Raw genomic sequence first — 13,434 nt, 5'->3', positions numbered from 1 at the left:
TTTTATTTGTTTTTACTGTGCACATCTATTTAATGAAATACAATCTGTGGCAAAATTTTAGGAAAAACTAATGGACGGTTATCTGGCAATCATTCGGACTACAGGACGCACGGACGGACGCACGGACGAACGAACGGACGAACGCACGGACGCCACTGAAAATATAGGTTCCCCTCCGATAAATCGGGGGACCAACAAGCATATGCAACTCCCTAATAAGGTTGGTCCGTGCAAAAATAAATAAATAAAAACTGACTCTTATCAAAGTAGCCCTTACGCTTTAATGGAACGATGTCTTGATAGCGTTGAATAAAATTTGCAATTATTAAATCTGGTATTTATGCTATTTTTTCTCTGTCACAAAAGATCCTTTTACCAGATTACAAAATTAGCAGCTCTTTTGAGCAATGTGGGGTAGGGGGCTCAAGGCGTGAAACACAAATGAAACGGATTCGTTTATGTAGAAACTCTTTGCATGGAAACCGATACATTAAAGCTGAACGGTCCAAAGAAAAGAAACACCTCTTGCGTGGATGTACCCAAACACACAATGTATTCAAAAGTACAACGCCGTTGTGACCAGCTATTCCGATTGTAATAAGGCTTCGCCCGAACGTACGTCTGATATTGTCATGAATTCAATGTTCCATCACGCTTCTGTAATTCTCCGGTATGGTCTTGCTCAACCGAACCAAGCAATTTCTATTACTTCATAACAATGACAACATCTCTACACGTGAAAAAATTACACTGGTGAAGTGGATGTTACTACTACTACTACTGCTACTGCTGCTGCTACTACTACTACTACTACTACTACTGTTACAAGAAAAGGCTGTCCTCTTTTCCTGTAAAAAAGAAAAATATTGGATAAGTGGAAAATGAGATTGGGATAAGCCGAGACTCGAACCTTGTAAGCAAGGTTCAGAGATAGATTCAGAAATTGGAATGCTGGAATTTAGCTATTGTTTTGGATATAACTAGATATTGTTTGTGTTTTAAAAAAGAATTTAATCGTTCGTTCGTTTATATGAACTGAATTTTAAAAAAAATACGTTAGTTGAGAATTCTTTGTTGTCGAAAGTGTATTTTGAGAACGTGTGCTGAGCCACGTGAGTTGGTAACATTTTGGAACCACAGATTTGACGTCATAGCAAAAAGGAAATTCTCAATAATAGGAGCTAGGATTAGCAGATTAGAAGAGTCAAGCAGTCAGGCAGTCAGGTTCGAGTAGTCAGCAGGGTCGGTCGGAAAGAGCTGACATGGTCAGAGGAGGGTCCCCTTAGAGGCGAAGTGGTATACGTTTAACCATGTAAAACAAATGTGAATTCCTGACGTCATCATCATCCGACCGGTCAAATGAAATAAAGAACATCATCGATTTTTATAACTGTTCTCTTTGCGTCGTCATTCAACAATTGAAGGTAATGTAATAATCATCTTATAATGAACGTTGTATAACCCTCTTCCATCATAAGTAATGATGATCACCCTCCTGTGTAAAAAGAACTGATCACCCTCTCTCCTCGCTAATATATGTTATAAGAATCCACAGAACTCTATAAATGTATCCCTCCATTATCATTGTTATATATATATATGTGTGTGTGTGTGTGTGTGTGTGTGTGTGTCCGCCGTCTCTCTCCAATATGAAACCCCCTGCTACACAACATTGATTTGGGTATACTACTACTACTATTACTACTGCTGCTGCTGCTTATACTACTACTACTACTACTACTACTAATAATAATAATAATAATAATAATAATAATAATAATAATAATAATAATCTATATATTAAATACTTTAGTACTTTTAATGGATGTACGTGCGTTACGATTTCCAGATTATACTACTATCTATATATCGGCCGTTATCATGCTGTGCACCCTCTTAAAAAGGAAAGCGGAATATTCCAAATAAACATTGTCACCACTTAAAAGGAAATTGAAATATTCCAAATAAATATTATTATATAATAAAACAAAAAAATGGTGTCGCTTTTATGGCAAAGGTAATAATAAAAATAATTTGTTCTCCTTGGCCTTTGGGCAAGATCAAAGTGTAGTATATGCTCTTCCGATGCTACATTTCAATATCTTGTTACTACTAATACCAACATTAATAATGCTAATAATATTAATACTAATAATTATAATTATAATATTTATAATAATATCACTACTACTACTACTACTACTACTAATAATAATAATAATAATAATAAATATCTAATATATAAAAGGCTATACATCTGTCTGTCTGCCTCAATACTTTCAAACTCTATTTCTTTCCATACTAAAAGTCGCAGAACAGTGCTAGGGGCCTCAAGTGAATGGATTTTTTATGGGCCGTTCTTTTATGGGTTGTTACCCGGTAAAAATATTTTTAAGGGGTCAAAATTGAAAAAAAAAACCGTTATAAATTTTGTACATTCATCTTAGTTTATTTTTAATTTTTAATCATATCATATTTGTGTCGCGGTGGTGCAGTGGTAACGTTACCAGCTTTTAATGCTACAGTTGTGCATTCAGTTTCGATTCCAGCTGATGGCGCCCAAATACTTTTTTTTTTAACTTTTGAAATCGCGACTCTGGAATAATATATACGAAATCTGGACAAATTATAATATCATTTTGAAGCGTATTTTACGACTGGATAAAGCCGGGTGCCCTTCGCTAATAATAATAATAATAATAATAATAATAATCTATATATTAAATACTGTTGTACCTTTAGCGTGCGTACGTGCATCACGGTTTCCAGATTAAAAATTATTCTATCATGAGATTCTATTTTATTAAAAAAGGAGGATAAAATGTAATAAATATACTACGAACATTAAATTAGTATATAGAAACGCTAATTTAATGTTTGTAGTATTTTATCACCTGTTATGCCTCTTTTTAATAAATAAGATCTCCCGATCACCGAAAATGCAATGTAGAAAAAATATAAAATACATGAGGTAACTTTTAGGACTCAAGGGTAGTATCTGTTCTGTCTAAAGACGTGTTATGTAATTGGGAACACGAGCCCCACAACGTAGCAGATGGTATAATGCTATTGTGGAGTTTCCATTCGTGCCGGACATTTATACAATGGAAATGTCGCAGACTCCTTATAGATTATTGGAGATGGACCGTAATAACCAGATATAATCTAATACTACATTATCAAGTTAATTAGATACATACTTTTACAGTTTAAACAAATATGCTACAATCACTTGGCCTTCGGGACAAGATCAAAGTGTAGTATCTGTTCCGGCAGATACTGCACTTGAGATGATTTGTACCAGTCAATGGAGGGGAAACCCTCTATACTGGGACAATTATTATTTTTGGTAACCAGAGTGACCCCTTTTAGGGGAGCTGGTTTTTACCTCACATTAAAAACGGCCTTGTGCCTAATTTGCTCAGTGGGGGAGCAAATAAACACCATCTGTTCCGGCAGATGCTGCACTTAAGATAATTTGTACCAGTCAATGGAGGGGAGACCCTCTATACTGGGACAATTATTATTTTTGGTAACCAGAGTGACCCCTTTTAGGGGAGCTGGTTTTTACCTCACATTAAAAACGGCCTTGTGCCTAATTTGCTCAGTGGGGGAGCAAATAAATACCATCTGTTCCGGCAGATGCTGCACTTAAGATAGTTTGTACCGGTCAATGGAGGGGAGACCCTCTATACTGGGACAATTATTATTTTTGGTAACCAGAGTGCCCCCTTTTTGCCTACTTTTAGGGGAGCTGGTTTTTACCTCACATTAAAAACGGCCTTGTGCCTAATTTGCTCAGTGGGGGAGCAAATAAACACCATCTGTTCCGACAGATACTGCAAGCAAAGACCGCATGTGGGGGTAACCCCACATATAAGACCTTGGTCAATCTAGGGGCAACCCTTCATGCCAATTGTCACTATCCAGCTCCCCTACTCCCCGGGGAGTTGGTCCCCATTTCCCCTTCACTCCTCACATTAAAAATCGGCCTTGTGCCTAATTTGCTCGGTGGGGGAGCAAATAAATACCATCTGTTCCGGCAGATATGTTCCGGCAGATACTGCAAGCTATGACTAGCAAAGACCAGATGTGGGGGCAACCCTACATGCCTGACCATTAACCAGCTCCCATTTCCCACCTCTCGGGAGCTGGTCCCCTTTTTCCCTTCCCCCTCCCTTCACTCCTCACATTAAAAATCGGCCTTGTGCCTAATTTGCTCGGTGGGGGAGCAAATAAATACCATCTGTTCCGGCAGATACTGCACTTAAGATAATTTGTACCAGTCAATGGAGGGGAAACCCTCTATACTGGGACAATTATTATTTTTGGTAACCAGAGTGACCCCTTTTAGGGGAGCTGGTTTTTACCTCACATTAAAAACGGCCTTGTGCCTAATTTGCTCAGTGGGGGAGCAAATAAATACCATCTGTTCTTCAGATGCTGCACTTAAGATAATTTGTACCAGTCAATGGAGGGGAAACCCTCTATACTGGGACAATTATTATTTTTGGTAACCAGAGTGCCCCCTTTTTGCCTACTTTCAGGGGAGCTGGTTTTTACCTCACATTAAAAACGGCCTTGTGCCTAATTTGCTCAGTGGGGGAGCAAATAAATACCATCTGTTCTTCAGATGCTGCACTTCTATTTCTTGTTCTCTTTCGGTGGAGGAGAAATCGTTCACGACTGAGACAATTTTTCTTTTTGTACCTTTTCTCCACGTTAAAAAACGACCCTGGTGTCTAACTCTGTCCCGTGGGGAGGCATAGTAAATAGATACAATAATGTCGCGATTATGTTAAAAGGTATACAATCGTCATTCGAAATATCAGTGCTTCTGAACTGTTTTGACTGCAGTAAGTTCGTTTCAGTTAATTTAGGTCTTTGCATAGCATATTACTGTGGTGTTCAGCTTTTTTAATTAAAAATTAGACCGCAACAAGAAAGAATTTTTTTTAAAATGCGTAACACTTTGCAAGTGTTCTGCTCAACTGAACCAACTTTATATCAAAGACAAACCTTTGCACATTACAGAAAGAAAATTGTCTCGTTGAAAGGGTGGTTACTAATTTTGATAATAACTAGCAGGACACGTTAAATATTCACGCTATGAAAAAATATATTTAATCAACAAATATGTTTGGATAAAACTACTATTTTTTCTGGGTAGAGCAAAAAACGTTGTCAGAAAAATCGACAACACGCAGTAAATATGTGTCGATTGTATTTTAAATATAGAGCTGACTCAAAGTACATTAATAATTATTCAGAAAAAAATATTGCGCTTTATAGTTCAATACAAATAATAGAATCACATTATAAAAGACATTCTTTAATTTATTCCTTTATTCCGGCACTTCTTTGCAGACAACGTTTTTGCTCTGTTTTTGTCGAATGTTCCCTTTTTCCGTAATGTTTCGCTGAATTCCAAGTCGAAATTACTACGAGTTTCTTTCTCAAACGGTTACAACAATTAAGCTTATATTATTATAATGATATTAAAAAAACAGATTACATCAAAGTTTTTTTATTATTTATAATAAACTACTTAACAAACCAAATCAAAACTATTGTAATAAAAACGCTCAATAGGGCAATAAAATATCACTCAGTCTGTAATTATATTATTCATCGATTGACAACGCCTATGATCATTTTTCAAATTCTAGAATTTTAGAATCAGTGGAGTAAGTCTCCCCTACCGACTCTAAAATTACCCATCTCTGTTGTCGCAGATTAAAATTCGATTTCTAAAGTGTGGGGTTATGAATTTGCTGCTGATTAGTCGGGGGTATAAGGGTTTGGCGATTGTGAGGGCAACTTTTATTAAAATACTTGTAAAATATGCAGAAAGGTGAAACATTTTGTTTAAGGGACAGAAGTTGGAGTTTGGTTGACAGTTCGTGGCCTACTAGGTTGCCAACTCATTTTGTAATCGTGTCAAGGATTTAGAAACGTATAGCATGTTCTCTAGTCCAAATGCATGGGCGAATAGTGGCCTTGTAGAGATACAGGATTCTCTCGGGTGTAAGTAATTTTATAGCACGGTAGAGAGAGCTCAACTTCTTCGCGGCAGCCTTGGCTAATATTAAGTTTTATTTAAAGAAATAGTTTTTAATGAATAAGTTAGGAATTCAGATGGACTCAGAAAAAAAACTGTCGGTTAAGACATCATGATAAGATGTCACGTTACATATCCTGCGATGAATCAAGACAACGTGTTTCAGTGTTGCGTGAAGTTTCCCTGTCAAGTGCGTAGACAAGTAACTAACGTGGCTTATATTTGCCGGCAGTGCCTCGACACTCACAAACCCTACCTAAGAACGATTCAGTAAAACTAATTGCCATGCATTCCAGATCGCGGGTTTCGGCCTCATTTGTTTCTTTTGTCATGTCAACAATTGAAAGGTGAAGAATCGAGTTATCTCTTTAAAAGAATAAACACAAAAGTTTATTCGGACGAAATTCGCATTTCGCCACGTTTACCTTTTTGTTATGATCGAATTAACTCGCTTGAGGGTAGAAATAAAAAGGGCCTTTCTGAAGATGCGTCCATTGAACATGCGCATGTAAAAATGCAAATGGAATTTCAAATTAAGCTTGACGAACTGAATAGAAATTTATGTTAAGCTTAAGCTTGAATGATTACGTTACTGAACGAAAGCGTCCGTTTCAATAGGAAAGTTGAATTGACACCTAAGTGTAAAAGGTGACTCCAGAACAGAAGTTAACGAAACCACGTGATTTTCTATCTTTTATCTAGTGACACATAAAGCAGAGAAACCGGGTCTAGGGTATCCTCTTCGAATGAAGAAGGGACCGAAGAATATAGCTAAGCGTAGCGAGACGAGGTTTCCGATTATCTAGGTATCCATATTTATTAATTTTTACAAGACAAAATATCGACAGAAATGATAAAAAGATATGTCAAACACACACACACACACACACACACACACACACACATATATATATATATATATATATATATATATATATATATATATATATAGTGAGCTATAAAAATATATAGCAATTAAGCTACACAGAATCTTCCGCGATTCATCCTTAACTACTAACATCTTGCGCAGGGAAGCTAAAGGATATAGAAATTCACGTCCAAATTGCATGGTAAAATCCGAAGTGAATGTCTTTGATAGCAGTGAGGTAATGGTATCCATCATGTATTTTGAGTAATCTACGTCACAAGGTATTCTTTTTCTTACATAAAATAATTAAAATCTGTTGATTTGAAATTAAATTATTTTACGTCATAATTTTTTTAATTTTATTGAATGACTAAATTTTATATATATATATATATATATATATATATATATATATATATATGATTTTGGTAAAATATGTTTTTCAATTATATTTCACTCTTTGTATATACCAATCCCTTTTTCTTAAAAGCTCAATGTATATAAAATAAAACAACAGAGCATATATAAAAGAATAACAGTATGATTATATTCCCAAATACAAATGTTTATCTTTCATGCAAAATAGTTCCTCCAACATGTTAAAATTTCAGTACTTTTTTTTTACAGATCCGTTTCGTTATGCGGAAACAATTGATAATTATGCCAATGTCGGCTCTTTTCGTGCATATACTCCTCAGAAAAATTAGAAATTATTCGTTAAGTTACAAAAATGCATGACAATATAATGTAGCAATGAGAAAAAAAGTAATAAATTCATAGAAGACTCAACATCGTGTGTTGGTTCATATTGTAATAAAATCGGAAAATGAATTCATTGCTATTGGGTTCATTTGTCGCAGAAGAGCCAACTTTTGCCTAAAAGCAAACGTTGCAAAAATTAGGCCGCTGAGTACTTTTTACCAAAATTCTTGCAGCCAATGCAAGGTTTGCCTTTTTGGAAATAATTGACTTGGGATTGTTGCTGGTTATGTAAAAAAAAATGCATATAAATATGTTGTGGCTATTTAGTCAGGCAATAAAACGTTCTAATATTTGTGCATCTTTTAATAATTTAGTAAATCTATTTTAAACGACACCCAGGATTGTCATGATTTACGACTATAAACTTGTTTAATTGGGGTTAATTTATACATTTGTTACACAAATAAAATATCATTCTTAGATTAAAAAACAAAATGAGCAATGTAAAGGGTTGCGTGATATATAAAACTGTTTTACTCATTTCCAGCATTAAGGACATCATCATCATCATAATAATAATAATAATAATAATAATAATAATAATAATAATAATAATAATAATAATACTTCAATTTCTTGTTCTCTGTTAGTGGAGGAGAAATCCTTCACAACTGAGACAATTTTTAGTTTTTGTTCCTTTTCTCCACATTAAAAAACGACCCTGGTGTCTAACTCTGTCCCGTTCGGAGGCATTGTAAATAATAATAATAATAATAATAATAATAATAATAAAAATAATAATAATGATGATGATGATAATAATAATAATAATAATAATAATAATAATAATAATAATAATAATATGAGGCTTATTACGACCTTGAAAATGAGTCAATTGCTAGAATAATTACAATATCATTTTAATGTTCTGGGGGTGATTGCGGTTTAATGGTTAACGACATGTACTGACGATCTGACTGCTCGAATCCAGTTCGTTCAGCCATTTTAACTTAGGATGTTGGCAAGCCTTTCGTGATTTCTTCCGTAAGTACGCGATATCTTTCTAGAAAGAATTCTAATGAGAAACATATCAGGGAAACCAATGCCAAAAATAGAATCTGTGTATCAATACAATATAATGATGACTATTATAACGATGAGTAATGTGAAACTGCAGTAAAATGGTAAGCAAACAACAGTTCATTATTATTAGTATCATTATTATTATTTTTATTACATTTTCACCCCAAACAAGGCACAGTGCTACTTTTGTGTTGGTGACTACTATCAGGGATATAAGTTGCAGGGATACTATGTAGGGAGTTGAGCAGCAACATGCCTGTTCACGTTACACTTGAACTTCTCTATGTCAGTACAGTTGAGAAAGCAAGATCCCGGAAGGGAATTCCAAAGACTAGCCTAAGAAACTATTAGAGTAGAATTACATTTAGGGATCACTACTGTGTAGGTGTGGAACTTTGCTGCTTTTCGGGTTTGTCGGGGGTATTTACTTCGAGGGGGTACAATGGCTTGTAGTTCGTCGGAGCATCCACCATTAAAATACTTGTAAAACAGGCAGAGGGATGCAACATTTCGTCGATGAGGCAGAAGTTGAAGCTTAGATGACAGTTCATGACCTATCAGGTTGGCGACTCGCTTTTGAACCCTGTCCAGGAGTTGGAGACTAGTAGCAGATGCGCCAGCCCAAAGGACGCAACAATACTCCATACATGGGCTAATGTTGGCCTTGCAGAGTTACGGGATACTTTCAGGTGTAAGAAACCTTCTAGCACAGTAGACAGAGCTCTCGATGTATCTATTATAACTCATGTTCCCTGTGAACGTTAAGCCGAGGAGTTTGAAAGAAGTAATTTCAGGCAATGTATCTTTAGCCATAGCCAGTGGTGGTTGAGAAGGTTTCATGTATTAATTAAAGTAAACGAGCTTAGTCTTGGCAGCATTGAACGTAACCATCCATTTTTGACAGTAACAGTAATACTATTAATGCTATAATATTAATGATAATAATAATAATAATAATAATAATAATAATAATTATTATTATTATTATTATTATTATTATTTTTTATAATCGAATATTTTACATTATTGTTATTACAATATTGTTACAGCATGTTCATTTTGTACGTATCTATTTATTTTGTTAAATATTCTGATGGGGGCCCTTATATTATATTTTTACGTCGTTATCTTAAATGTGTGCCTGTACTTACAGTTGAAAATTAATTCACTCTTTTGATTAAACATGTTAAAGTATTCGCACTTTCTTTTTAAGCATAAATGCCATACCTGTATTGGATCATTATAAAATCAACCAGAAAAGACTCCATTATATATATATATATATATATATATATATATATATATATATATATATATATATATATATATATATATATATATATACGTTTTATTTTTTATTCCCGTTTTATCTGTTTAGTTACACATGTTTTGGTTGCCGGGCCATATCTACGATCCAACAGCCTCATCAGACCTTACAGAAACATATATATATATATATATATATATATATATATATATATGTGTGTGTGTGTTTGTGTGTGTGTGTGTGTGTTTTATTATAAAACTCACACCGTCTTGCTTCCTTTGGTGTTAAAACCGTACTTCCGGTTCCACTTTAAGAAACCAGTTTAGGATCTCCAGTTCCGCGCAGACACTTGATACGTACAGACGATAAAAGAAAGAAATTTAAAAGAAATAAATTTTAAAAATTTATCATTTTCCGTGATTAAAAAAAAATTCTCCTTGCCCAATATATATATTTGTGCGTGAGTAAAACATATTTCTTCTCTGGTTCCGGTTAAAGATTCCGGTTTAGGATTTCTGGTTTCACACAAACACTTGATACATACAGACGATATAGGCGAGATGTCTTAATTAACAACAAACAACGATAATACAAAAAAAGTACTTTTGCATTTAACGACCGGCGCTGAAATAATAACGTTATTATTTAGAAACCTGTTATTTAACATAAGGAGGGGAGAGCGTTTTGGCCACTATTCTGTACCTTCACCAAACAATTTACTAAAAAAGATATCGGAAAACTTGTATTTAACTTGAAAATACTATTTTTGAAAAAGCGCGAATTGCTAAATACAAAAACATCTTTTAAAAAGTCGTAAATCCATAAAGAAAAATAACGAGGGGAGGGTGGCAGACCGAACTTTTCCCAAAGTGAAAAGTAAAAAAAAAAAAATGTTAATAATGGCGGAGTGATGCTGAAGAAGCCAACGTCAAATCAGGGCTGTAAATCGGTTCTAAAAATTGTGAATCGATTTACTAGAAAATAACCCCCCTGCCAAATCTTTAAATATTGCTTTTTTTTAGTTGTTTAATAACCTGATAGCCTAGTGTCCAATAATTCGCTCAAATATTTAGGAATATTTGTGAAAAGTAAAAAATTGTTAGGGGTGCCGATTGTACACGTGTACCCACATTATTTTGAGAAATATTTTCTTTACCCCAGTTGTACGTAATTAAAACTATAACTTTAAAACACTATTGTTTTCGTTGTTCAAAATAATTTATTTACGATTATTTGATTTGTTTGGGGACTTTGAGGGCTAAATAGGGGTACAATGATAGACTTAGTCATTTCTTTTTTGCATAGTGCAAAACTCAAATTTACATATGTTAAAGCCTAAAACTGCACCGTTCATTTTCACCAGGATTTGACGAATTTTGGGATTAAATGGAGGGGAGAGAAAATGCTGAATAATCATTTTTTTATGCCTCGTTCACTGTGCACTCACGCGGGACTATGCATGCTTCAATAGTTCTTTTTTTAATTATGTTGAAATATTTGCTAATGACTAAAAATAGATTAGAATGCACAAACTGAAAGCAAAAAGTTATTTTATTTAGACAACACGAAATTTAGACTCTCCTACAAATAGGACACTAGCTGCATGTGATCTATTTTAAAAATCAAGAGCCTGTACATTCGAGATCAAATTTATGCATTATGGTAAGGAGCAAAAACAGTTCACACAACGAGTTACATTTAACCTTTGCTAATAAGTTGGCTTCTTATTGCAAGACTCATTTATATAAGCTCATACATCATCGAACAAATAAAATTTTAGCAAAATCCGCAAAATTTTGGAAAAGGTAAATTGATGAATATAGATGAATTTTATCGTTTCTTCAGTGTAATTATGCAGTAAAGATATATATATAATCTTATAGGTTTTAAAAAAGAAATTATTTTCTTATTATCTTGTCATATTTACAGGCCACTGGTACCTAATGGGATATAGAAAATAATATATGAAACATATTGGCGAGGTATTGTGTTGTATAATGTGGTACTATATCACCATGCAAGGATATGTCCTTGACTTGTGACAAGCGTTCATCTGGATATGTGTACGTGTCACTAAATGTCTATGGGGGTTCTTCACTATCTGAACCCTAAGTTATGTTGTTGCGGTCTATTTATCTTCCAAGGTTATGATCGTCTAAATGTTCATATGCAGGTGTGTGTGTGTGTGTGTGTGTTTGTGTGTCATACATGTATTTTGGACATACCTTATTTTCATGCGTCGTTGATCTTGGTCCACCTGGAATTCATCATGTTCTTGGGAGGGAGGCTGGAACCTGTTTGGACGAATATTCATTCAATTCCAGGAACGCTGATTATATTTTATATAGTTTTTATTCACTTTCCAGGTGTCGATCGCAGAAGAATGGAAAGTGAATTTCTTTGCTTGAGTGCTTAATTCCAGGTCTCTATTCTGAGACACGTCAGCTCGCTCCCTGGTGAAGGAAGGGGGGACGACCTGGCAAACCGTCCGCCCTGCTCAACGTCCAAATTCCAACTCCAATGTGATCTACAGCAAACCCGATTACGTGGTACCATACACGTAGTTCTGTCAGCTGATCAGCTGCTTCCGATAAACTTGTCTATGATATGGTTTTATTATATTTTGACAGTTTTTATCAACATTTTTCATATTCATCCCTTGTTTATCACTACAGTTAGATAGATAGATAGACCGATATGGATATATACAGAAATAGAAAGATAAGTAGATCAAGAGATATATCGTAATACACTAGATAAATCGATAGGTCGACAGACAGATTAATAACTAACAAATACTTTCTTGTGTTCGACCTACTACATAATAGTTGGAGCCGAACCACAACCCTGGTACATTAAAGTCTCTTTACCACAAATCATGTGACCTACTAACGTCACACTTGAAATTCTAAGGTCACGGATCTATAGTACTTAATATTACGAATCGTGCTTATTTTTTTTTTCGATTTGCACAGAGATTATCGGGGCAGCGAGGCATAAAACTGGGCCAAATATGACTGCATTTTATTTTCCTAAAGGTAAACAATTAATTTACATTTAAATGCATGCAGATAAAAAATATTATTTCTGCTGAGAAAATACTGCTAACTTTTGTATTTGTTAATTATATTTTGTACTAGCAAGGTAGCCCGGCGTTGCTCGGGATCGTGTAAGATAATGAGCAAAATTTTGAACATACCTGTTATTCTTAGGATGCTGTATTATCCTTATTTTAACAGAATCTTCTTATAATGGTTCTTTAAAAAGTGTATTCTTGGTCAGCAAGTTGAAAATTAACATTTCTTTTAGTATTTAAATATTTTTTACCAAATAATTTTTTACGCGATTTTTTAAAGTTCGTTCTTTTGATAATAAATCATTTTTTTCACGGTATCATTCATATATTTGAGATATTTTTAGTTTGCAATACCGGAAATCTATAAATGTTGCAAA

At 34.4% G+C, this 13,434-nt stretch overlaps 1 protein-coding gene across 6 annotated transcripts in view; it reads left to right on the top strand.

Moving 5' to 3' along the window:
- The window catches only part of LOC145249500 (protein madd-4-like), a 942,311-nt gene that overhangs the window by 614,009 nt on the left and 314,868 nt on the right, over window positions 1–13,434 (top strand). The gene's annotated exons all lie outside the window — the stretch shown is intronic.

Source organism: Euprymna scolopes, chromosome 28, assembly GCF_053919585.1.
Source record: "Euprymna scolopes isolate OS-2025 chromosome 28, ASM5391958v1, whole genome shotgun sequence".
NCBI classification, from domain to species: domain Eukaryota; kingdom Metazoa; phylum Mollusca; class Cephalopoda; order Sepiida; family Sepiolidae; genus Euprymna; species Euprymna scolopes.
The sequence above is the reverse complement of the archived record's forward strand: the minus strand, read 5'-3'. Positions and strand labels throughout refer to the sequence as shown.